The sequence below is a fragment of the Perca flavescens genome, chromosome 8, assembly GCF_004354835.1.
Source record: "Perca flavescens isolate YP-PL-M2 chromosome 8, PFLA_1.0, whole genome shotgun sequence".
In the NCBI taxonomy this organism is placed as follows: Eukaryota; Metazoa; Chordata; class Actinopteri; order Perciformes; family Percidae; genus Perca; species Perca flavescens.
The window spans coordinates 20,283,755-20,307,938 of record NC_041338.1 but is presented as its reverse complement, the minus strand read 5'-3'; the positions used below and the strand labels follow the sequence as shown (position 1 = coordinate 20,307,938).

Sequence of the window (24,184 nt, the reverse complement as noted above, 5' to 3'; positions counted from 1 at the left end):
ATGGGACATTAATTCGGAAAAAAATATAAGCAGTAGTCAATGGGGAAAGAAATAATTTTTTGATCGCGTTTGAATTAAGCCATGCATTACACATATGATGTTTGTCACTTTAAAAGATAATTTTGCAAGTCAAGAAAGTTTGTCTTAAAACTGTTGAAGTATAGGACTGTGAAAATACACACTTCAAAGTCACAGGGATGACATCTCTTTGAAGCTCCGATGTCTGTGTTTCGTACCGGGATGTAAAGTTACTCACACAAGCAACGGACAAATCAGGTAACACATTACATGTGTTGTGGAACAAAGCTAAGCTAGCTAGATAGCGAGCAAGCAGAGCATTAAGCAAGGTGACGTAAATTGTGGGAGATGAGATATGTAGTTCACAGAGTGGTTTTACACAAAACTAAGCAGTACTATAACAGACCTACGACAAACTGAGACTTTCTTCAGTTGCAAAATTATCTTTTAAACTGACAAACATCATACGTGTAATTCATGGCTTAATTTAAACAGGATCAAAAAAAAAAAAAAAAAAAAAAAAAAAAAAAAAAGTCTCTCGCCACTCATTATAGTACATATTATTTCATTTATTTACACACACCTTTCTGAAATTCAGATAATAGTAGTGATTGATTGATTCCAAAACAATTTTTTTTATTTGGCATATATGAGGCATGGAATTGTTGTTTCCAACCATATTCAGACAAGGTAAAACAACACCGTAAAGCCTGGGCTAAAACAACACACTTACTTCCTTTGTTTATGAGTACAAACATGTGGGTCACATTACTATACAAAAACAAACATGGAGGAAGATGGCAGGATTGCTGCCAAGCTTATAACCAAGGTCTGGTCGTATTTTGGATTTCACAACTTTGTCATGGCAATGTTAATTGTTGCAGTAGGACAGCCAAAGTCTCTTTAAAAAAAACATGTTGAGATAAGCCCAGAAGGAACAGACATGAAGCAACCTGTTGCCAACATGTTGCTTAATCTGGACAAAACATTTCAGAAACACATAGAAGACAAACTACCTAGGAGTTTCCCTCAGTGTTTTATAGCGGAACACCTTCACTAACATCCTAGAAATCAATACACTCTTAAGAAATAAAACATTAATCTTCAGGGGAAAAGATCAGACGCACCATATGTGTTGAGTGTGGCTATTTTTAATCCATTAACGATTAACTAAATTGAATACAAAATGAAATGCGTTCAGATCTGGGTGGCTCACAACCACGCAGACCTACTCCTTACTGTAACACTTAAAAAAACTGCAGGAAATGTGGAGTCAGCACCTTATGAATCAATTCTATATCATATTAGGAGGTCCCTGCTGATTGCAGTCTCGCATCTAACGAGTTGACAGTATAAATCAATAAAGTTTTGATCTTATACAGGCCATTATGTGCAGGCTAAAATCATTTCTTGTGCCTCAATTTATTAAGTAATAAAGAAGGTACCTCTAATTTATTATCCCCAATGGAAACAAATGCATGTTATCTCTCACACACACACACACACACACACACACACACACACACACACACACACACACACACACACACACACACACACACACACACACACACACACACACACACACACACACCTCTTAGCATTAACTTACAGTTTGTTTTCTGTACCACCTACAAACACAAGCATACATTATTGTATACACCTACTTGTAAGTCCTATAGACAACAGGATTTTATTGTAATTTAGACAATTGTAGGCTGGTTCTTCCTTAATTTAGCGGCTTTGTGTCGCTGACATATGTTATATTGTATTTGTTTGAGTTCTCCAGCAGGTTTTCAAATCTATCAAACCCCTGGGAAGAAAACAAGTCTTGTGTTGTAAATTATGTCCGTTTCAGGGCGATTCACTTTGATGAAACGATTCAAACTGCAGTAATTGGATTTGTAAAGAGTTTACATTCAGGTGTATTTAGGAGTAACTGAGGCAACAGGCTGTTTGAGTGGAGTTGAACTTAACGATAATTGTGCTCCATTACATGATTGAAAGCCAACACACAAGTATTATACAAGCTGCATTGAAAATCTGTATGAAACAGCACTTTCTAACAGTTGGAGATGGTAGTCTGAGGAGTCTTTGCAGTGGATGTTGCAGAAGGCTGTACAGGAGCAGCAGGGCAGGTGTCCCACTGGGTTACGAGAGCCAGAAGCTTTGCATCTGGATCATTTCCTCAGCCCAGAGGGGCTCCCCAATGGGACCTCCTAATAAAGCTACACATGTGCTAAAGAACCCCAAACGCCTCCGAATTCTTCAGCTATGTCAGCTTGTATGTGGCGGTTGTGGTGATGGCAGGTAACAAGCTGTGACAAACTCACAACATCACAGAGGAAGGCGGCAGTGAAAATGACTCATGCTTTTTGTCTCTAACAATGCTCAAAATGCAAAATATGCTCTCACTAATGGCAAAATAGCCTGAAAATGTGTTTCTGCATGAGGGGCAAAAAATGGTTTTGTCAATTGTGTGAGTAAGACTTCTAACCACTCCAAAAACCTTAAGGTACACTCTTTTCCACATGGGTTCACTCTAAGCTCAGTACTCCTGAGACAAGGAGTTGAAAGATATCCTTTGAGGAGATATCCTGCCTATAAGTCCCAAGAGGAAGCCAGGACAGAGTGAAATGTGGAAAAAGAGGTTTGGACATTTTCCATAGTACAATCTTGTGAAAATGCAGGAGTGCTTTAAGAAACATTCCTTCGATAGGCTGAGGGAGCCACAAGCGGGGAGACGTCAGGAGAAATCATGCTTGGCTCAACACAAAAAGCACTCAGAGAAATGAGATTTAATCTGCTGAGCTTAGAGTGTATTAGCCAGATGTAAACAGTCAGTACCAGCTGTGAGAAAGTTAACTTCCACAGCCCTGCTGCTTGAAAAAACAATGCAAAACATCAAACATTACCAATGAAGGAAACTCTGCAAACACAGATATTTAAAGGCCAAAATAAAACTTTCACAAGCCGGGGACATCGCACTTGTGGGAGCCAGTGAGTTAAGGTTAACTGGCCACACTGAAACACTTTCTCTCTGAAAATACTCTGCCTCCAGGCCCGAGCTGTGGGAAAGGGAGTTTATGCAATTACATCACATTGATTTATGGGAGACAGAGGAAAGATGGGGAGAGGATGAAAACTGAGCTGCTTGGAGACGGTCCAAGATTTAGTCCCTGAAGAAACACAAGTCAATAGGTTTACACCACAAAACATGATGGATCTGAGACAATTGTGTGGGGATGAATGTGGTCAGAGAAACACTGGCAATACCGGGAGGTCAAACCTATCTAAAATAATTAGTTTTGATTTACGGCTGAAAACACACAAAACTATAAAAAAAAAAACATCTTCTTGATGAACCTGCTCATGGAGCACATGCAGATGACAAGTCCAGAATAGCAAAAGCACCACTGCTGAGCTTACTTTTAATTCTCTCAACTCTGGGGAGCTCATGACAACTGTCTTGAGCAGATGCCGCTAATGCTGTCTTGAGTATTAAGTGGGTATAGTGATGAAATGGTGAGTAATGTGCCCAAGCGTGCACTGCAGCGTTAGCGAGGTAGCATATCTCCATCAGCCCACCGCAGCCTAACAGTTATAAATAAACAGTCCATTTAGTGCTCTCCACTACTGTAACAGGACCACAGGAGTGACCACAGCTGGGATATTTATGGTGAAACACATTACTGCTCTTCTGCTTATTTAAACATTTGCATGTAACAAAATGTTGTATCTTCCTTTGACTTGTCTAGGAGACACGTACAGAAGTCCTGTTAGCTGAAGCCAAGCCTGTCTGACTGAAGTGCTAATCCCCTGTAGCGGTAACTAAAGCAGCGTTCATCAAATTGCATCAAATTACAGATGAATATTGCAGATTGTTAAAAAATACTATGCAAAAGCTAATATCTATTCAGGATTTCTGTTATATAGTCCAGACTAACAACGTAGGAACAAAGAAGAAATGCAACTCATTAATTTTCCCCACATGAGACTCTGCTACCAGGCACCAAATGGTGAAGATATGAACAAAGCAGGAGGAGATTATAGACGATTTTCAGTATAATGAGCTGCAGAGTTACAGTATGAGATATTAAAGGGTTTTATTTTTTAAGTTTGCAAAGTCTCCAACTGTCTGCAAAGTCTCAAGCTTCTTGGAAACACACCAGACCTTTGGTTCAGGCCAAAAACAACAGAATAAATATATGAAGAGGGTGTTTTGAAAGCTCGCAGAATAGACTGGATTATCAAGGGTAGGTGGTGGCTGTGTGAGGTGGGGGTTGCTCTAGATGTGGCACATGTATGGAAAGCTCACTCAGAGATGTTTTGAGTAAGAAAAGTTTGGACATCTGTTCCTTATTACATAAAAAAGCAGCTTGTCCAATTCCAAACTGCCTGCAGAGATAAGCGAAAGTGGTTTTGGAAGTTGCTCACAACATTGGCTTTCTCCTCCTTCATTGTTTCCTTTTTGCATAATTTAATGTGGGGAGATCAAATGAGATCATATCCGGTTATTGACTGAGACACAATTTAATTTAAGCATTAAAGAAAGTGGTCTAAAAGCAGTTTTATCTGTGTGAAATCCTGTTTTGTCATCCGTCCAATTAAAGCACCAGTTTGGAGCCACCAGTTAAGAAGATGTCGTTTTTTCCTTTATGGCTTGAAAGATAAAGCTAGAAGAACCTTTACACATCCAAGGGTTTTCAGAGACATCCACAAAATCACTTTGGCTTCATCATTGGTGCGGAGGCATTTCACATGGGATCGGACTCCTGCCAAGTGTTATCGGGAAAAACGAGCTGGGCCTGTTTCTCCTGGGAGAAAACTCTGGAGAAATGCCTGAGCTGTCGGTTTTTTTGCTTCACAGTTTAGAGCGTCACAGCCAGGTGGTCAAGATGAGGTTGGATGACTTTGCTGCTGTCCTGTCGTTGGGACAGGTGACAAATCAGTGGGAAGCTATCCAAAATCACCTGATGTTCCACTGAAAATAAGCATCTGTACTCTTTTTTTACACCTAAATCAATGAACACTGCGGCCAATTCAATTTCACATGCCGGAGACACCTGCCGTGCCTGTGCTATCTCTGACAAACACGTGTGAAGGTGACCCCTGGATGCTAGCTGTCAGAAACGTACGCACTGAAATACATTTTCATGAAAATATCAAACTCCTTTAATATACTTCAAATAGTTAAACATTGGCTAGCTTCCCTATGCAGTGGATTTTCTTTTTTCCCTAAGCTTCAAAGAAAAGATACAGTGAAGGGAGGATTAGGGAAAAAAAGAATTATGCTTCATGGTGTGCATGTGTTTACCCTAATAACTAATAGCACTGAATTTTTTCATTTCTATTTTTGCTCTTCTCTTCTTAACAAACTATAGCTTCTTAAGAATTCCTTGTTAAAGTAGAGCCACTGCATTTATTAAATGCAGCACACGCTGCACAATAATGCCGTGGTTTGCTTGTGGCCGTAACACATCGGCTGGCATTGACCGACTGTTTGCCCAAAGGACAGAGGCCGTGTTTTAGTGCAGCGACCCGGGAATGCCGTGTTGAGGAACGCACTTTTAAAGTGGTGGTGGGCTAAAAATTTCATAAAGCGCCATCAAATAATCATGAGGCAGTAAGGCGCTCAGTCTTTGCTGTCTAATTGTTTTCCCCTTTGAGGAGTAAAAATAACTGTCTACAGCATGTACAGTTGATCTGCTGTTAAAAAGGCAAAGGCTATTATTCAGTCAGACATGCAGAGGCTGCGAAGACAAGTACATTCATCACCGTAAGAGAAGCATACAGGGAAGGTGTCCGAGAAGCACCACTGCAATCTTCACACAAACCAGTCTGGATCACCGGAGGATGCCGGGATCGCTTGAACGACCTCAATTGGCTTTAAGGCTACATTGTCAGTAACAGTTCAGCACCCCTTTGTGCTTCACTTTTCAACCACATGTGGTCTAATGGTGTGATTGTAGGCTATAAACAGAATGACACAGAAGAAACACTAGCTAGAAAATCCTGCCAAAAAAGCAACACCTGTATCCCAACACAAGAGGACTTTATGTGCCGTAACCACAGTTGAGATAACATTATCCCTCACGCAAAGCAAACCACAAGAGAAGCTCTAAATGCAAACAGTCAGATGGCCCTCACCTACACTGCTATTAGTTTATAAGCTCTAAAGATTTGCAGTTCCTGTTCTTTAACAAACTGAAATGAAACACAAGCATCTATCTCAGAGGCGTATGATCCTGGCAGGAGAGACATCATTAGCCGGCCCTTCCCCCAAGTTTCCCCAGGTACAAGTTGGACCCCACTGTGGCTTTTTTTTTAAATTTTAATCAAATACTGATCTGTCCCTCTGATGCTGTGAAGCCTGACGGGGAGCCCATTTGTCTGATAGACCTGTGGCGAGGGACTGTAACATTGCTGTTATCCCACAGGAGCTGCAGGGAGCAGTGCTGTGGACAAGGTGTGTGGGCTTCAAAGGCAGCAAAAAGCAGCCAGCAGAAGAAAAAAATGCTGGGGCCTTTTAAAGGGTACTTACTCTCATATTATCATTTTAGTTTAATACAAATGCACATAATCAGATTGCAAGCAGGAAGAAGGTGAATCACATTAGCCCAGTTATATCTACTGAAGTTTATAACCTTCACTTCCAAGTCAACATAAAGACATTTCTGCTTACCAAGGTTTTTCTGTGCCATGTTTACGTGTTCAATGCAAAATATTTAACCTAGATTCAAGCAGATATGAGATCCATACATAGTAAATATGAAACAACCCCATTTCCAGTTAAGTTCTGCCAGCAGCACCCAGGCTGGATTGATCTGTGTGTGTGTGTGTGTGTGTGTGTGTGTGTGTGTGTGTGTGTGTGTGTGTGTGTGTGTGTGTGTGTGTGTGTGTGTGTGTGTGTGTGTGTGTGTGTGTGTGTGTGTGTGTGTGTGTGTGTGTATTTGAGGTTTGTATGGTTATCATAGACTGGAACAGAAGTGCTATTAGCAGACTGATGCAAACCCAAATCACGCTCAAAATAAATCTCTTAGGAGGTACTCCATAATTCAGCCACGCTGGAAAAGCTAAGACAGAAAACAAGACTACGTCATTATACACTAACTAACAGTCCTGTGTCCATAAATGTGATGTAACTGCACCATCTCTTCATATCACAACTTCCATTCAAGAGAAAATGAGTTAATGAGCTAACATCCAGCTCCAACACCCAACATGCATTTAATTTGTTTAAAATGATAATAGGCTAATTATCTGGGTCATCATTACCAACCTACTGTCCATCCCTACAATAATTTGTGCACTCTACATTACCAAATCAATTTGTGATGAGAGCAAGTGTGTGTTTGTTTTTGCGGGTAACAATTACCATATTACATACTGTGTAGCCCATCATCAGTGATTAAAAATAAACAGGGGCTTTGATCCCCCCCTAGGCAAAGAAAATAAAAATACAGAGTTGAATATGTAATAAAATAGGACACATTAAAAAAAGCCCCAGATGACAAATGAGGGCACTCTTGTAAAGCTATATTCTCTTATTCCAGAAACGTAGATGGAAAGAGCAGGAGCACTCAAGGAGGAAAACCTGGTAATAAAGAAGGAGAGAGAGGAGCGAGGGGTGGAGTAGAAGAGAGTTAGGACACAGTCGTGGCCGGGGCAACAGAAAAAGAGAAAGACCAGAAGCTGGGAGAGAGTCCCATTTCATCAGAAAAAATGCCTGAGTCAGGAGATGAGAGAACCATTAGGCCCAATGAGTCACAGGGCTGAAAAAACAGATCTGAGCTGAGCTCGGCTCGCAGTACCATCCCCAAACAAATAGCCAAAGAGAAGCAGAAACAGTGGCCCAAAATGAAGTACAATGTTTTTTATTCCCAGAAGTGTGCATCCTCATCAGTGAAGACTGATGTCATACTGTATACTTCTGCAAATGTATATGTAAACCTCGCTGAAGATCTACACAGAGAGGGGTTTATGGGTAACCGTAGGTCACAGAGGGTTGCAGAGGGCTGCAGCTAACAATTATTTCATTATCTCTGGATCTGCTAATTATTTTCTCGATTAATCAATTACTTGTTTGGTCTACAAAAGGGTAGGAAATAGTGAAAACTGGTGACTGCAGTTACCTAAAGCCCAAGGTTACATCTTTCAATTGTGTGTTTGAAACAGCACACTGAAACGGAATTTTACATAGTAACATTGTACCCAAAAGTATAAAAGAGATCCTCCATAACTCTTCTTTTCTGCAGTGATTCACAAACAATGTACAATCTTTCATTTGTATTGATAAATGATTCATCTGAACATTGAGTCTAGAGAACAAGAACCAAGCAATTTATGCAAGAAATAAGAAGTCGCAACAGAGTTCTTTATCTATAAAATGTCCATCTATAGTGAAAAGCTCCAGTGTTAAGCAGTGAGTGTGGGAAACAATCACACATCCATAAAAGGAGCTCTTCCTCCCGGGTGCTACTTGATTAGCACCCAGCTTCCGCCTGCCCAGTGTGCCAACACTGAACCCAGAGTGAGTGAACCCAGTCCTATTGTGTGAACTTAGTAAAGAACTGGTTGTTCATCTGGCAAACAAAAAACAAATACCTCCATTTTATACACAAAGCATAACGCTTTGTGGTGCTCAGGCCATATCTTTTGTTCCATGTTCTTTCAGGAAGCAATGTGCTTAAACATTCAGCATCATTCAGTGGATCAGAGATGTGCTAAAGCCAGGCAGGTAATCTTCCCACAAGTTAGCCCCGTGTCACATACCCATCAGTGCCAGACGCCCCGGCCAGCCTAAGCTCCTCTCTGAGCTTTGACTACATCTGGGGGATGAAAAGAGCACAAGGTGATGAAGAAACCCCCCAGCATAGGCACAGGGATTTACGGAGTGTGCTCGCTCTGTGTAATGACCAGCGGGTCCTCAGCAGCAGCCTTTAATGGACACCTGAGTGACACTGTCTATTAGTTTTGAAAACATTATGCAGAGGAAAGGATGGCTGGGGGGTTCAAGATAGATGTGATTCAAACAGTCCGAGACGGGGCTGAGTGTACCCTCAACTAAGCGCCTACAAGGCCGTAAGCCCGTTGGAGAGCCGGCTATCTGCCGAGCCCAGCTTGTCAAATACATACCTTTTACCTCATTACCTGCGCAGCACAGCCATTATTGGGGGAAATAGGGTGAACGCGAGATAAGCACAAAGAATTCTTGGGTTGAGGACAAACAGCCAGTCTGCTTCCTCCTGATAAAAAGGAAGCGTCAGCAGAGAGGGGCCTCTAAGCTTCCTGCTCTCGGTAAACTCGCTTAGGTCATTCACTACTTCCTGGCCCACATGGAGACAGGCAAGGGCCAAAGGAATGCATTAATGTGTGAATATTGCCGGATCATAAAGCATTTTCTCTTATGTTCATGCAGAAAAGCTAAAAGCTTATTTACATATACTTTGTCTGTGGATAACTTATAAGAAACTTGTAAGAGAAAACATAATTAGCCCAAGTTGACCAAACACAAGTAAGGTTTCAATTCAAATTTAGCCAAAATTTCCAGAAAATCAGACAAAGTGAGCGGACGCATAAGTCACTTCATTTAAATCATGACTAATGATAAACATGATTAATTCGCTGACTGTTTTAATTTAACTTTTAATTTAAACAGTTTGCTTTTATCAATACATCAACTTGTTCACTTCAGCCATGAAAAAGAAAAAAACTAAGACCGACATGTAGTTGTATTTTTTAAGTGGGCGCATGTCAGCTATGGTGTAGGTTTTATAGCTTTACCATAACCCCTTAACAAACAACTGGAAATCCAGATTTAAGAAGGCACCAAAGCAAGTAGTTTTTATATGACATGACCTTTAGCTAAAATTGTTTTCAGCAGATGACATCAAACAAGTATTTGGACACTCAGCGCTCACAAAACACTGTGCAGAAATATATAAAAACACACACCTTCATGGCTTTTAAACAGCTGATGAACAATATACCTTTCTGAGAGTAAATTATTTCTGCCAGCTGTAAAGCAAATTTCATTTTCTCATGTCTCCTGACAACAAAGATGCCAAACCCATTACTAGCCGAGGCCTCTGCATCACACACATTAAATGAAGGGTCCTCTAGCAATCTAAAAAAGCAATTTTCTCATTGAGCCAATAGATACTCCATTTAGTTCCGGGCTCTCTACGGACCGCTGCTGCCATAGTGGGGCTGATACAGGGGAAAGTGAGTGTAGAGTGATGACCCAGCCTCGTTTTTGATGAGATGATACAGAGGGAGACAGATAGAGGAGGTGGAAGCAGGTTGTGGTGAGGCGGGATGAATCAAGGATGTGAAATCAGGACCAGTGATCAAATGACCGACCGAAAAGGCATGCAGCATCATTTGCAGGCACATCAGCCGATATTAAGAAAAAGAGAGAAAGAGTGAAGAAAGTATGAAAGGAGCAGAGAGACAGAAATTGGAGGCACCCAACCATGTGGAACCGCAGACTGATTAATTTCAGGCTTTTAATGAGGGGTGCTCTGCCAGGCCAGGCAGAGCACCCCTCTCTCTTTATCTCACACTTCCTTTATTTTCCAATTCATTTCTTTTTTCCTGTACATTTGTTCATCGCTGGCACTGCAATGTGATTAAGAGCAACACATTATCAGAGCCACTATTAAAATGATTGCACTGATCACCAGTGGCAAGTCTCACACCAGGTGTTTTGTGTCTGTAGGTGGAATAAAAGCCAGCTTAGCTCGGAGGAGATTTGAATACACTCAAACATGCTCCCTCCTAATTGCTACTCTCAGCATTGTTGCTACCAACCTTTATTTCCTGTAGAAATTACACTGTAGGTTTACAAACCCTGATGTTTGCATTTGTACTTATCCCACAGACATCACTTGCAACAAAACTATTTCCCCAACACTTCCCAACACGTGAATCAAGCAGAGGAGAGAAAGGCTTCTGGCGGAGTTTAGTCATCCGTGTTGGCAGCTGCTCCAAAAGCATCAATACTACCGTTTCTTTTTCTTTGACAAGGCAAATGTTCACCCACAACATAGTGAACAAACACGCCTCTGTTTCCAGTTTGCCTGCTTCTTGCTCTACAAATTGTTAGCTCCAAGTCATTTGGGGTTTGGGAGAAAAAAAAAAAAAAAAAAAGAGTTGGAACAAAAAGAAAGGAAAGAAATCTTTACATGATGCAGCAGTATCGTAGCCCAGCTCATTAATCAGGACAGGAGCTGATTTGTCAGTCTGTCCAAGCTTGTGGGACATGATGATTATTTTCTTCTCTTTCCTGACACACTGTACCAGCCTCAGGGAGACAGAGAGCCAGAGTGAGTGGTTGTGACTTTAACTCGAGGCAAGAAAATCCAGTACAGGCACGATGCACCTGGACACTAGTGTGTGTTAATGGGTCCCTTGGAGCCAATCTGATTATGACCTGATTTCCAGCTGTAATTGTATCTAGACAAATGTTCGAGTTTTGTCTGTGTGAGTAGAAACTTAACTTTTTACTTTGAATTCAGCTGTTGAATGATGAAATCACCCTGAATTCACTTAAAAGTCACATGCTCGGTACTACTGCAATAAAGCATGTTAACAGTTTCCTCGGAAGTATTGACTTTTGTCTTTCATGGCTCTTGAATGTGTCTTGTTCGCTTCAGTGGAGATGAGACAGAGAGAGAGAGGGATGAGGTGGTTTTGGATGATGTATCCCTCTGATTAATGCAAACTGACAGTGAACTCCTGCCCTACAGCAAATGTAGCGCCGTCAGAGACATCCATCTGGTGACCCCATACATCTCTACAGGCAGCCTCCTCCTTGGTTATGCCTGGAGCCCCGTGGGAAGGATGCCAGCTTGGAGACTGACACACATTACTCCGGATTCCCCCTGATGTCAGGTTTCTCATAGTAGGCTATAACCCACTATTATCTGTAGACTGCATATTTACCACATTTCACAGACTGAGTCAGGGCACAGTTATATTCCCAAAAGGAAAAAAAAACACCGACCTGGCCTGAAATTAACCTGAAGTCTAAATGTTGTTAACAGCTTAATAAACGACTTAAACAATTAACGTGAGCTCTAAATTTCTCTTTCAAGATGTTTGTACATTTGGTTTTTGCAGCTCATCTGAGAAGAAAATGTAACTTGCAGCAACAAAGTCAGCAGAAATCAAAGACTGCGCACAACATCGCCCATTAGACACGCTGTTGTAAATATTGAGCCCGTTCAACACGGCATTCACGAAAACAAGCGAAGGATTCAGAATGTGATCATTCAGCTTTCATTTCAACACACATTTAAGTTGGAGACTCGTAGCCTAATGTTAGTTGTAAAGCAGCGACACGTTTCTTACCTCAAAGCGCAGCTCAGTGCCGAAACCTCGGTCTGTGACTAGATGTTTCCCTGCGAAATGTTACTAAAAGGACGATTTGAGAAGCCTGGGACTGCTGGAGCTAAGTATTGAAATGAAACAAAAAATGCCGATCAGCTGGGCTGTCCACGGAGGTGAATTGTGCCCAGCGTCCAACTAATACAATCCACCGCTCCCAGATCTGCGATCCCAATTTGGACAAGCACGCAGCGTTGAGGGGAGATTGGTATGCAAACAGTTTTGTGAAGTCACTGAAAGCGGAGCGGATCAGCAGCCTGCTCTGCTCCGGAGGGCGGAGACTCTCCTCCGACACATGTACGCGCCTCCGGTTTACCTTCTCTATTATCACTCACTCTGGCGCTAATTTGAAGTGGTAAACACACACTTGGTGCTGCAGAAATTATACATTTATTTAACCTTTATTTATACTCGAAGGGCATTGAGGTTTCCCTAATTTTCAATGACGACAAGTTTACATCAAGAGTCATACACAAAAAAAGAAGTTGCAATGACATAAACATAAGCAAAACTAAAAACGGTTGCAATTTAAAGAGCGGAGATTAACCATAAAAACAGTAGCAGATGAGAGTACCTCTAACCTCAGAGTTTGTGCAGTGTTCCATGTGCTAGGGGCATCGAAGAAAAAGACCGTTTTACCAAGATCTGAGCGCGCGCAAGGAACCCTAAAGGCCATTTTATAGTCGTGCGTAAAATCAACGGCGTAGCCCCGCAGACCCCTCTGCGTCTACGCTGGACCCTACGCCATAGCCTGACCCGCACCTCTCGAAAAATTTAACTACATGTCGCAGCGACGCACGTCGCTCGACCGTGGCATCCCAGCAAACATTGGTCCGACGGCAAGTGTCCCTGGCCAAAAATAGTTGCGGTAGGACGGCATAAATCGGTAAAAAGATGTTACACAGAACTATTCCTAAAAATGCATTCAGATACATTTGTACATGTCAACAGTTCTGTGGGGTTGCATGTATAATTGTTATTTTTACTTTTAGCTACGTGTACTTCAACATATACCATGTTGTGAATCAGTTGTAAGTGGACGTCCACTAAGTGACGTCCTTTACACGTGCATTTATAGTCCATCATGCCCCTCTATGAAATCAATTGTGATAAAGCTGCGCTAAACCCTTGCATGGTTAATACTGCAATAATTATTTTAATTCGCCAAGTTTTTAAAAGGTTGTGAAGACGTCCACTGACGTCTTTTACACGTCTAGTCAAGCAAAACAGAAAAAGAAACACGATTTGTATACAAAGTACATTTACTTTATGTTGTTTAAATAAATTATAATTACACAGTGCCCAGTGTGGTTAAGTGATTGCAAAGTCACTGCATTTTAGTCATTATTTCAACCTGTATTCTTTGTTTGTTTGTTTTTAAATGAATGTATGCATACATGTAAAACATAAATATATCCGGTGGCAATTTATGTCTGAGTTGGATGTAATCATTGACATATATAAAATGTAATTGCCATTGACAGGGAAACTGCTCCCAAGATGTAGTAACAAAAGATCTCGCAATATTACAAAATCCCGCAATAGGATAGATTATCTCGCGAGATGTTAACGCGTTCTCCCCATAGACTCCGGAACCAGTAACTTGAACGTTGAACGACCACGAGGAGAGGAGGAATTGAGTTGTATCGATAATATTATTAAAAATCTACTGTTGGGTAAGTACATTTTGTATTATTAGATTAACGTGCTTGAGTTTTACTTGTTTGACATGAATGAATCGAAAGAAATGATGCCCACATTGTCAACTGAAATGTACTGAGTTTGGCTAAAATTAGCTAGCTAGCAAACGTTAGTAGGCTAAAAGTTACTTTGAACTTATACAACGGTATACCATAGTATAAAGTATGTTTAATGTTACAGTCAAAGTTGTGAAAGTGTATGTTTTAACATTGCATGCAATTGCTACGCTGCACTGTACTGTTAATCATGATTTTTGTTTTTACCTTATTTGGTTATTTTTTCTAAGGTGAAGTAATCCTACATTTTTTTTCATAGAATGGGTATATATATATAACCCTAACCCATTCTATATTAGCTAGCTAATATGTATATATGTGTAGCTTTTTTCTAACTTTTCATTCATGAAACGGGTGCAAAATCTTGTTTCATTTATTTTTTTAATTTAGTTATAGGACCATTAAAACATTTTGAAAATAATTCAATGTAATTTTTTTCCTACTGTTTGTTTTGTTTATTATTATTGTAATATTCTCTTCCCTCAGATGCTGTGAAGAGGTGGAGCCCAAATTCAACTGAATCAGAAATTGATGCGGCTATGGCGGAACACTTGAAACATGCACCGGGAAGAGCTGGGGGTGTGGTTATAACAAATAACTTTTCTGGTGTAAATGATGTTGCAAAAAGATGCTACACAAAGGGAGATATTTGTGACAGTGTTATTGAACTGAACTAAATTAACGGAATTGAGCTAAAACTGAATTTGTTTTGTAATGAACACGTTTTTCCTGTTTCCCGGGTGAATCTGTATTGTATAAACTGTAAAATAAATAAATGTGATTTGGAATTTTGTGGCTTTTTAGTTCATCCCGTTATCTTTATTATCATTTGTAATGAACTACTAAAATGAAAATAAGATAACACTTTATTTTACAGTGTCCTTGTTACATGTAGTTACTGTAAGAACTATAAATTATGCATAATTACATGCAACAAACCTTAACCCTATATTCAGATGCAATTAATTATATTAATAAGAACTTAAATGTATAAGTAAAGTGTTGTTTGATCTACACGTGATTATAACGTGTTATAGACGTTCAGGTATGGCTGGACCGATTTTGGACCTTTTTAGAACCTTTGTCAAGTTTAGATGTGTAAACGTCAAGATCGCCGTTCGCGATTTAACACAATGGGTGTATGATTATTTTATATGCAGGCTTATATATAGCCTACACTTATGCAGAAACACACCTTATAAACATCCAGAAGAAGATTAATTCTGACGTCCAGGGACGCGCAGAAAAGACGTGGAATTCACGGTCAAGTGACGTCAAAGACGTCGGTTCAACTTTCATTTTGGAACTATTTTTCAACCATGACGGGACGTCTCGGGACGTCTCGGACGGACGTATTTTCAACGGTCATTAAACGTCCAAATGTTAACTTTTTAACATTACCAAAGGGTAACTTTTCCTGCTACAGATTCCCCACCTTGGTCAGAAAACATAGGGGAGACATTTTGTTTCTCTCACTATGACTCTAGAGTCACTACTTGCTCTGTAATCGCCTTCACTCTCTCACTTCTCCCTCGCTCTATCACCCATGCCGGCTCCACACACACACCAGCGCACAAGTATAAACATCAGGCCACTTACGTAGGCTACAGCGAGAGCTCTGCGTGGAGCCTCCGCACAACTGTTAAACGGCCTTAAAAGCCATTTTATAGTCGTGCGTAAAATCAACGGCGTAGCCCCGCAGACCCCCGCAGAACCCTCTGCGTCTACGCCGGACCCTACGCCGTAGCCTGATGCGCACCTCTCGAAAAATGTAACTACACATTGCAGCAACGCACATCGCTCGGCCGGTCGGCTCGGTTCTCCTTCTCCATAAACAACATGAAATCAAGGAGAGGGTTAACTTTTCCTGCTACAGATTTCCCACCTTTGTCAGAAAACACAGGGGAGACACTTTGTTTCTCTCACTATGACTCTAGAGTCGCTACTCGCTCCACCGTCACTCTCTCACTTCTCCCTCACTCTATCACCCACTACACACACACACATGCCGGCTCGACGCGCACACCGGCGCACAAGTATAAACATCAGGCCACTTACGTAGGCTACGGCATAGCTGTAGCCTAAACTTCCTGAAGTCTTGTCATCAACCAGCTGATAAATTACTTCGCCTGGACAAAAAATAGTAATGTTATACAACTGTTTTTGTATTGATTAAACAAACAGGATATAACTTGTTAATTAGTGAGCTTTAGAGGTTGGTAGGCAAAGAGCCAAGCTAGCTGTTTCCACCTGTTTCCAGTCTTTGTGCTAAACTAAGCTAACTGGCTGCTGTCTTTAGCTTCATATTTAAAAGGGTTAGGCTATTCCCAAAACTCTTGCTTTGATGGTAGGAGTGTTAGAAAAAAGGTTTCAACCTCTTACTTCAGTTGCAGACTAAAGACTAACCTATTTGAGCAGAGTTCTGACTTTATTTATTTTTTGAACGCAGACTCAGATAGCAATCTCAGAACATCATGTGGCTCTTATCTTTGTCTATGGTGTGTTGTAAGTCTCAGTGGGGAAATGCCTTTTCTTTGGAAGTGTTGGACACAATAATCACACATCATTTTGTTTATCCTGCTTATCTTTTACACACACATGGTGTCATGGTGGAAGTCAACATCTATTTATACAGATGGGACAAGATGCAGTCATCACTTGGGGAACGTAATGAAAAAGTTTGAATAGGCTACAACAAATTACTGCTTCTAGAGAGTCTCCCAAGGCATAAAGTTATATTATCTCAGTGAGAGTAATGATTATTGCTTTCTTGAGAAATGAGCTCAACGCTGTTTTTGATTCCAGCAACAGATAAGTGACAACTCTCAGATAGGCAGCTAAAAGTTATTGTTTGTCCCTTGTTAATTATTCATGCTGTGTGCCTCTCTCACAGCCAGAACACAAGAGGAGTGCTTTTGTTTTAGGTTTGGAGGGGGTGAGACAGGGGGGGTGCTGAAGTGTTTTCTATCCCTCTGTGCTCCTCGTGTCACAAAATCTACTACAGATGGAGAGCAAGATAAGCGCTCCAGAGACTGATCTTTTTGCCTTCTCCTCTAAGGTCGTGACACTGACATTCCCAGTGGCAAACGTGATACTTCCAACCCCCAGTCTCCTTGTGTTTTCTCCTGATCCCTTTCTTATTGGCCCTTAGGAAGTCTGCAATTTTAAGAGCCTTTCTGAAGTCAAAAATAAACGACAACCAGCGGCTTAAAGTGAAGTTTAAAACAAGGCAGATATTAGCTTATGGAAAGGTTGGATTCAAAGACTCGTCAGGTCTTCGGTTCAGACGTAAGGCCTGTGCTTGTGTAAGAAAAGTATCACAGGAATGGCTTGGCTGCCGAGAGAACAGCTGTGAGGTATTTTCTTTTTGGCTCCTTGGGTATTTTCAGAGGGCTCAAGCTAAAAAGAAAGAAAGGCTGAGGTGAATCACTGACTAAACTGCCTCCTCCTCCCACCTTTGAGCACTCACATGGATTAGTGGTGTTGGGGAGAAGTCCTCTCTTCAGGCCCTGACACAGTTCAGTTCAGATATTATTTGTTTTTCTTAGCTAATCAGTGATTGATCAACACATAGTGATCTGTGGCCCCTAGGGATGTAGTACACCAGTCAATACACAGCTCCAAAATCAGTTTACAGTCTCAGGGTTTGACCTTTCAGTGATGGTCTAAGTCACTTTGCAAGAATTCAAGGAAACATCAGGTTTTTTTTTTATAAAAGGGGTGACTGATGAAAACCTGGCATGCCTTTTACTGCCAAACTTTGATTAATGAATTTGAGGTGGCTCAGATGAGGTGATGGAAGGATTTGCTGCTGCAGGGAACAAGTAGATCAAACCGTTTATTTCAGTGAAAGCCTCCAATGAAGCCATGCAGATGTTGAACTACAGGGAATTTGGATTGAATGCTGTGCAAAAATCATTTGAAATGATGCCTTTTTCTGGCATGATTTGGTGTACAGTCTACTTGTTCCTCCTTCATACAAGCTGCCGGCAATAAAATGTACTCTTGTGTCCATGTTAATCACATAATACACGCACGCACGCACGCACGCGCACGCACACACACACACACACACACACACACTGATAGGCGGACTATATTAGCTTACAGGCCATTCCTCACATGCATTCTTATCGCACACAGACCCATTTTATTCAATTTACACAGCCCGCGCTTTAATTTCACACACACATAACATCATACCACATGCTATCTCATTAAACAGGCTGTGGACATGCTTCACAAGCTCTCACAAAGTAGGCCTCATTGTTGAACACACACACACACACACACACACACACACTCAAATGCACACAGGGGATGTAGTCTTAAGGAATTTCCCCGGCAACAGCATAGGAGTAATTTAATATTGCATTTTGTGCTAATGTGATGCTGGATTGTTGTGTCTTTAAATGTTTTTTTTCAATATGTAAATTTTGAGTTCCTGTAAACAAAGGATGTTATTTCTCCATTCTGTGGTTGTTGCAAGGAGATAAAACTGTCTCTTCCCATGTTGAAACGTGGTTTAATGTTGTGCAGGTTTATGTAAAATGGCATAAAAGCGCTGTGCGGCTTCTTCTCTATTGACACTGACATGCATAGTTAGAAATACCCTTATTTGCATTCTTGCTGAGATATACATGAAAGAATGATACCAGCCTAATGTCTGTGCATACAGTCGCTGCAACAAACATTATTAATTAATCTTCTGATTATTTTCTAGATTAATCATTTAATCTATAAAATGTTGGAAAATAATGGAAAATGGCTGTCATTGTAACAGGCATTTTTCTCTGGGTGATATTCAGAGTGAATTACATTAATACAAAACAGTGAAAAGCAGCAAATCTCCATATTGGAGAAGCTTAAACTATTATTATTAAATTATCAACTGATTATCAAAATAGTTGCCAACTAATCTCTAATCTTCTGTTAATCAACTACAATTGTTTCAGGTCTAGCGTTAAGTATGTAGCTACAGCCAGGAGGCGATTGGCTTATCTTAGCATACAGTCCATCAACCAGACGCAGTGATTTCTTGGAATCTCCACTGGTTCCCTGGCAACCGATCATTGACAACAAGACTTGAACTCACTGTGTCCTATCCGTGTTCTGCAAGAAATAGTTTCGCCACGTTACCCGCCCCTTAACTTGTCTTTATTTAGATGTAAATTTATTGTGGGCATCAGAAACAGACTCAGTGATTGGACATAAACTGTTTGGATTAGGCTCAAATTCATAAAAAAGCAATTAAAAAGTTTAGTTGCAACTTTAGAAAAAGATAAATAGAGCAGAAATCACAGTAGGAGAATCAGTCACAAAACACTGATGATTGCTTTTTATGATTCATGTATTTTGGAATTTTTATTTAATTTGCTTGAACAAACAAACAAAGCCATGGAGGTTTTGTCCCCAACTGTGCAATTTGCCTGCAATTATTCTGATAAATGTAAGACACACGCAGACATACACAAACACAGACGTACACAGGAAGATGCCGAGCACACACTCTTGCAGCCTCAATCTGTCAGGGGGCATCAGCCAGTGCCCAGAGGAAATGTACCATCATGTCTTATGGTTTCCTCCTCCAGGATCAAACTGTGAGACATGGTGTAGACGGGTAAGACTCATCTCCTGGATGCCCTGTAGGGGAACCGCACACACATTTGGTTACACTACTACTAGCTTTGCTGTCTTTAATTTTCCATTTCATAGCCTGAGTCATAATGCTGTTTTCCAGTATTCAACTTCAACATGTATTTCTCTTAGTTCTCTTTAATATTACATATGCATTTATATTCATGCAGAAAACGTCCTCGTGAGGCAAGTGGCTAACATGTCCCCCTCACAAGAATTTGTCTGAGATACTATTTAAAATCAGTGTGCTTTCACATGAAATCATCTGTGAATTCATGCATCTCCATCTGGCTTAGTGAGCCTGTCTGTGTCTAACACATTTCCAGGCTGACAGAGAAGGGGTAGAGGAAGATGACAATAGCAATTACACACTTAAGCTTGAGGGTACTGAATCTTCTTTATTTGGAAACATCTTTATCTTAACAACTCATGTGGTAATGATGTGTGTTACCTGGCTGTAACCTAGCAACAAGCCTGCAACGCTGTTTAGATGTATAATCGGTTAAATCCGCTGGAAGAGGCGTAAAGAAAGAAATCAGAGTATTTAGTACTTAATCTGAAATTAGAAGGCTTTTAGTATATATTAGTATCTTTAACTCTTTCTGTATTGAGACTGCTGGTTGATTTTGACATTTTCTCTGTTTGTGTGCATTCCACTGCATTAAAAACACCTGTAGGCACTTTAGTGTGAGTTTTCCTCCACCTTAATAATTATGGATGTCTATCTGCTGTAGCTCAGTCAGTGACAAGAGCCCAAGGATACGAGAGAGAGAGAGCAAGGGAGGAAGAGTGGGAGGGGAAAGTAGAAGGAAGAGTGTAGAAATGTATGTCAATCTGATATTTTATACACCTCTTCTTTCAGGAATTCACACAACAGAAACATCTGCTGAGTCTGAGCTTAACCAAGCCGTGAGAAATCACACACAGGGGGCACCAACGCTGTAGAGCAAGAGGAAATGGAGAGTGTAAAGATGGAAATAAAGAATGACTGGACCATTTTTGCCCTTGTTCCTTCTTTATGTACATTAAGTGTGCTAACTGACTCTCTCCCATCCCTCCCACCCCCCTGAGTGCAGCCATTTCTTTGCTGTTTTGCAGTGACAAGCCAAGCGTGGCTGAACTCCCTCCATATACTGTACCTCCAGTGTCCCCAGGAGGATGCACTGGTGAATGGAGGAAAGTAGGCCAGGGAGCGACCACTGCATCCCCTCCTCCTCCAGAAATCTGATTCACTGGGAGGGAAAGATCCATTTGTCTGTCACAAACAATTTCTCTTCTCCTTAGTTTCATTCAGGGATTTTGTTTACCTCAGAGGAAACATGCATTTTTATCTCTGTATATTTATTTCTCATTTCCACTCAGTGTTTGTAGGTGTGCTATATATTCAGTGTGTGTTTTGACAAGACATCACTGTTTTAGTTTGATTCAAACAGGTCTGAGCCACTTCTTCTGTCAGATGACTGTGGTTGTGTGTACAGCACAAGTATTGAGGTCTGTGGTTATTGGTCCAGCCCAGACACATTTTCTGGTCTGGGCGTCTTGGAAGATGGAAATGTGGGATATAAAAGATTAAAAAAAAATGAATTATGACTTTTGGATTGAGGCATCGTGGCCCGGTGCACTGTAAAATATTATGAGCTGGTTAAAGTAGCTTTTAGCAGTGGAGCTCCTTTTACTGGTGACTGAAAGCACAGTTGATAACTCAGCCGGGATACAAAGTACATTACATCAAGGTTAAAAGCACAACAAAAGACTACAGAAACAATCATGATGTGATAACTCTGATGCAAATAGGCTTTTGAGATATTAACCTAAAGGTGCTTTCAGACAGCGAGCAGTTTTAACTGTAAACAAGACGGCAGAAAGTGGTAAGGATGGGAGGTCCCGCCTGCCACTGTTGCGAATGTGCACTCTATTTGCCGCTGCCGTCGGAGCTGATGATGGTTCAACTTTTTCAACTTGTTGCTACAGTACAGCTTGCCGTGTGACCACATCAACCACAGTGAAGAAAACAAACCAGGAGCTAATTTTATTTGCCTCTTCAATCAATGAAGACAAATGGTATTGGAGTAAATACGGTGACTTTGGTAAATTTGTAAACCTGGTCTGGGCTAATAAACAATGTTTATGATATTAGTTAGCACAACTTGCTATATTAATTGTGTATCTTATTGCTGGCTATTTCCTCTATTTTAAGCTACAATCCACTCTATTTACCTCAGTGATGAGATTATATTACGTGGATAGCAGCAGCTATCGGAGGAATCAGAAAGCTGTCGTGGCGGTGTTGCAACCTGCTGCAAACTGCTCGCTGTCTGAAACCTTTAAGACCTTTAAAAACAGTGCTTGTATAGGCCTTGTTTTGAACGGTGATGCGCTCACTTACTGACATACGTACTGCGTGTACGCAAGTGCATTTGGTAATCACTTAGTATAGAAAGTGAACAAACTACATAGTCTGTGACTTTGAATCTTTGTACCGTACTGAACAATACCATTTAAATTAAAAAAGTAATTCGTAATTTCCACCTTAAAAAAGCTACAATGAACTAAACATGTTCAGTTCAGTCCACATTTGTTTTGTCACACTGGCATACATTACGGTCAAATTTGCCTACCACTTACATACTCTCAGTATGAGGGCCCTGTTCTTCATTTCCAACTAAGTCCTTACAGTGCTTGAATAAAGACAACATGAGGATGCCCCCACAGCATTTGTTTTAGTTAGAAGTGTATGCGGTTAGGGATGAAGTTGATTTTTACCATCATCAAGATTAGCATTGGTTTCCTTATGATCAAAGACATAATTGATGACACAAAGCAAGTCCCGATTATGTCTGTGTATGTGTATATTTTCTTTAAATATATTATATCAGAGATGTGTTATCTTGTTTTCTAGGAGGTCCCAAAATATAAACACACACAAACAAACAGAAAACAAGACAAAACAACACATAACACAACAACACAAAAGACAAATAAAGCAATTAACTCAATAAACACTAACAGGAAACAATCAATTATTGCATTTCTGAAAATGTGTAATATCTCTTAAGGTAAGAGAGTAAAGCATTTTAAATAAGCCAAAAAACAGAATTCCTAAAGTAGAGCCTTGAAGCACACTTTTTTGCTGACTAAACACATCTGATTTACACCATTGTAAAACATGCTGGGAAGTTTGCTAATATGTTGATTTTGTCTCCTTTGAAACTTAATTTGATGAGTTAAATGAACTCTGAACTGTACATTTATTGAAATCATCATTTGAAAGCAGAGGGGTTCATGTTTACAAGTATTTCTGTCTGATGTTTTACAGTGTATTTTTGTGGCATGTCTGGATGGCTTTAAACTGGAGATCAGTAACCAGGTGTGGAAACAACACTGTCATTGTGGTCACAATTCTTTCCTGCCTCCAGGAAAGAATCTCCTGCTGGAGATTAACGTGGAAACCTGTTAATACAGTGGGCTGGGGACCATTTAGAACCCTAACTCTTGCGACTCTCCTATCCCACCACTAACGTTGTTTTTTCATGTCCACAAGCCGATAATGACATTCTCAGAGTTTATTTTGGACCTGTTACACTTTTCGCTGCAGCCTTTTACAGATGCCCAGGTAATTTCCCTCCTTCCCTTCACAGAGCTACTATACATAAAAGAAATATGGATGCAGCTCGAAATCAACTCCAGTGGCATCCAATCTCTTGAATCAACTTTGGGGATGTTTCCCTGCCAACTCTTGCTTGGATACCAACACTTCCTTAGCAACTGCATGCCCAGCGGCTATATATGTGCATTTAATGTTGACAGGAGCTGCAGGGCTCAGCTGTTGATGGAACACAGTTATCCTTTTTCTCATTACTGTCTGCTCTATGTGAGATTCACCAGGCCTGAAGAAAACCATCAGGGACTTACATGTGTGTGTGTGTGTGTGCACACACAGTGTGGCCAATAAGGAGAACAGTCCCGCTCCTTGGAAACAACAAATAGTCTGAACAGAAATTTGAGCATACAAACAAAGGATCTTTTCCTCATCACTCTCCAGATGCCATCATATATGAATGTAAACACAACTCCTTGACAAAAATGAAAATTGCCTAAACATGTTCAAAGTGCCAGAACTTGCTTGCATAATTTCATTTGAGACCATAAAGCATGAATCAGGTGCTCCTCCCGTGACAGCAATGCTTGCTAACCTGTTTCTACATGCACACAGGAGCTGCATCTACGCTTGCATTGTCAAACACAGAAGATGGGGAATACCCAAAAATCTGTGTCCAAAACAAAACCTACTTTATTCAATGGGTGTTTATTTTGGTCCTGTTTCTATGCAAAGTTTAAAAAACACCTCAGGCTGCAGAAAATGTGATGTCATGCTTAAA

At 40.6% G+C, this 24,184-nt stretch overlaps 1 protein-coding gene across 3 annotated transcripts in view; it reads right to left on the bottom strand.

Moving 5' to 3' along the window:
• The window catches only part of tspan18b (tetraspanin 18b), a 33,028-nt gene extending 19,903 nt beyond the window's left edge, over window positions 1-13,125 (bottom strand). Inside the window, exon 1 of one of the 3 annotated variants that reach the window (XM_028585990.1) lies at window positions 12,986-13,125. The gene's annotated coding sequence lies outside the window, so the exon portion shown is untranslated. Of the gene's footprint in view, window positions 1-12,375; window positions 12,719-12,985 lie in introns of those variants that run through there. The other 2 variants (XM_028585989.1, XM_028585988.1) reach the window with 2 other exon arrangements.
• Window positions 13,126-24,184: the final 11,059 nt, after the last annotated feature.